Consider the following 3,318-nt stretch of genomic DNA (forward strand, 5'->3'; position numbering starts at 1 on the left):
TGTGGGCGGGACCCGGGCTTTGCCTTCTGATTGGTGGCGATATATGCTGAGGAGCAGTGCATTTTAGAATTAGAACTTTGGCACCCACTATTCAATTATATATAAGGAGAGATTAGTGGGTATGCCACTCTTTTTGGAATGTACTTTAGATTATGATTATCCATGCATCTTCAACTGTCGTGAAAAATTAGATCTCATCTGATATATTCCTTACCATTCTTATTAAAACATTAAACAAAAAACATTAAAACGTTATTAAAACATTAAAACAGTCAGATACCAAATGGAAGGATAACGAAGGACAGCAAGTCTCTGGCAAGTAAAAATTCTAATTTGCAAAATGACCTCTAAATTGCCCCATCAGTTCCAATTTGTTTAAATCGTGTTCCACTTGTAGCAGGAGTTGTGACCCTCTACATGCAGGAGTGTTCCTGTTTGGGGCCTCTGGTGCTAATGATGTGGAAACTTAAATGCTGGCAGTAGGAATACATGGCTAGTGTCCAAAGCAGCAAACAGGAAATCAGCACATACTGCAATTCACTGACATTATGCGCAGCACAATTGGCAAAGTTATTGAATACAGTGAGCAGCTCCATCAACAGTGCTTACACTTTTATATTCTCATTTTACAATGTTTCAGTTGGTAAAAGAATGTGTTAATTTGCAGTGTCTGAACTGCAAGGATGTTATTTATTACAGTTTGTAGAATATAGTTTTTACAGCTCACCATGTATTTAGAGAATGCCTCAGACTAGGTCTGGAATCACCATTAGCATAATCAGAGGCCATCAATAAATAATTCCTCCTCAGATTCTCAGCCAACAGCCAGTCTTATGTCCAAAGACCACAAAAAGTCCATCTTACACTTATACTCATAATCATTTGCTGGGGAGGAAAATATGTAGAACAGGAGTGTGATTTCAGAGCATCTGCAACAGGTGCCATCTTCCCTCCTTGCCTGAGTCTGATGTTGAAGAAGGGGGAGATAGAGCAGTAAGAGAAGAATTGGTGGGGGCGTGGCGCCGCGGCGATCTATGGTGGACGTGTGATTCTGCCACTCCCGTCCTTCCCTGTCCCATCGTGACCCCGAACACCTTTAAAACGCACCCCAAAACATTGGAGAATGGAGGAAAACGAGCAGCTAAAACCCAAGCTTACCCCAACAGCCGTGAAGTCGATTAAAGAGCACTTAGAAGGCTTCTCTCTCCGTCCCGGGGGCCCAGCAAGCAGAATTCAAGATGGCGGCCGTGAGCGAAAACATGGGGAAAACAGTAAGCATCCCAGCAGCAGAGGAAATCATGATGTGCCTCAAGGCTATGGAGGTAAGCCTGTCCTCCAAAACGACTAAGGATGGGGGGGGGGAGGGACAGAGTCAGGTTTCCTTGTTTGTTTCCTTCCCAAGAGGCAGATCTTTGCTCTGACCTGCCAGTGCAGTAACTGGTGGTCTGGGAGTACTGTAGTCTGGGAACACTGTAGAACCCAGCTACATAAGACAACTATTAAGCTTTATGAACTTTGGGGAGAGATTTCAGACAGCAATAACATCTCTGTATGCGAACCCAGCTGCCAAGGTCCTCACCAATACTGTCCTGAGTAGATCCACTCCTTTGTCCAGGGGAACCAGACAGGGATATCCCCTGTCCCTGCTTATCTTTGCCTTGGTGATCAAACCTCTGGCGTCAGCTGTAAGAAACAATGAGATTCAAAGCATAACTATCGGCAGAGATACTCACAAAATCAGCTTGTATGTGGATGATTGTACGATCTTCCTTTCATCACCAGATACATCCCTCTCAAAACTCCATCAAATCCTTAAAGATATTCAAGCCATATCAGGATTGAAGGTAAACATGGAAAAATCTCAAATTATTCCGCTACAAATTGCTCAGTCAGCGGAAGAGAGACTTAAAGCTAAGTTCCCCTACAAGTGGATTCACAAACCATGGAGGTGCTTGGGCATCTGGGTACCGCCTGACCTGAAAGATTTGATCAAATGTAACTTTGACAAGACATTTGAGGAAACTAAAAATAAATTGCAGCATTGGAGCCACTTGAACCCGAACTGGGCAGACAAGATCTGCATGATAAAGAGCTTTATCTTGCCAAAATTCTTGTTCTTATTCAGCGCTCTACCAATATTGATCCCAAGGAAGCTTTTAAACAAATGGCAAGTGGAAATCAACAAATTCTTCTGGAACTACAAGATGCCGAGGATAAAGTTCTCCATTTTAAAATGCCATCACTCGGACGGAGGCTTGGGCATACCTGATCTGTCAGCATATCAGGAAGCTGCTAACCTGGCCACAACCATGAGAATTCTGAACCATAAGACCCTGCCTAACTGGTAACAAAAAGAGGAGTGGATGGCCGGCTCAGTCCCATTGCAAGACATCTTTTGGAACTCTCCTAAAGACAGGCCTAAACCAGTTCTCGCCAATCAGTTCCTTGCTGCTTCTCTAACCATATGGGCCAAGTCCCGGAAGAGGTTCTTGCCAGACAGATCTCGATTTTCAACTTTTCTGAATCAGCAATGGTTTTCGCTGGGGAGAGAATGGAAGGCATTCGAATCCTAGAGAAGTGCTGGCATCACAAGACTTGAGGACTTGACATACAAGGGGAAACCTTACACAAAAGTGGAATTGGAAGGCATGTTATCTGAAAAGATACCATGGTTCCAATGTTTACAAGTCTCACGCATGCTACAAAAATTCTCCACTAATACGGAACAGACTGAGACCACGTCACTGTTTGAGGAACTTGTAGGTCGCAGGTCTGGTGAGGCCAAAGGACTGATTTCTAAGATATACAGACTTTTAATCATGCCCTCTCCAAAACAATGTCAGAGATCTCACACATTCTGACAGTCGGACTGCAAAGGTCAACTAACCGAAAAAGGCTGGGAGCTTGACTGGAAATCCTTCAACGTGTCTTCAAAGATCTTCAACATTAGATTCAACTCCTTTAAAGTTCTGAATCGTTGGTACCTTCATCCTGCCTGGTTGCATAGAATTAGCCCGAGTATACAGAAATTCTGCTGGAAAGACTGTGGGTTAGTAGCTGACTCAGAGGTCGATTCGGGGAGGATCGTGGGGGATCGCCGTTCCCCCGGGTGAGGTGCAGGGGGCACACGATGAAGCCCCGCCCCCTGCTTCCGGCCGCCGTGCTTCCGGCCCTCATTCAGCAAGGAGGAGGCAGGAGAAGAGGGAGGGTAAGTTGATTCCTCCCCGCCTCTCCCCACCGCTGCCTGCCTGGGGCCAGGGAGGGCCTTGGTGGGGCTTCCTCACACTCCCGCCGGCCTTGCAGGTCCACCGCCGGGCC

This window comes from Gekko japonicus, unplaced genomic scaffold (assembly GCF_001447785.1).
Source record: "Gekko japonicus isolate JY-2015 unplaced genomic scaffold, Gekko_japonicus_V1.1 scaffold1818, whole genome shotgun sequence".
Classification (NCBI taxonomy): Eukaryota; Metazoa; Chordata; class Lepidosauria; order Squamata; family Gekkonidae; genus Gekko; species Gekko japonicus.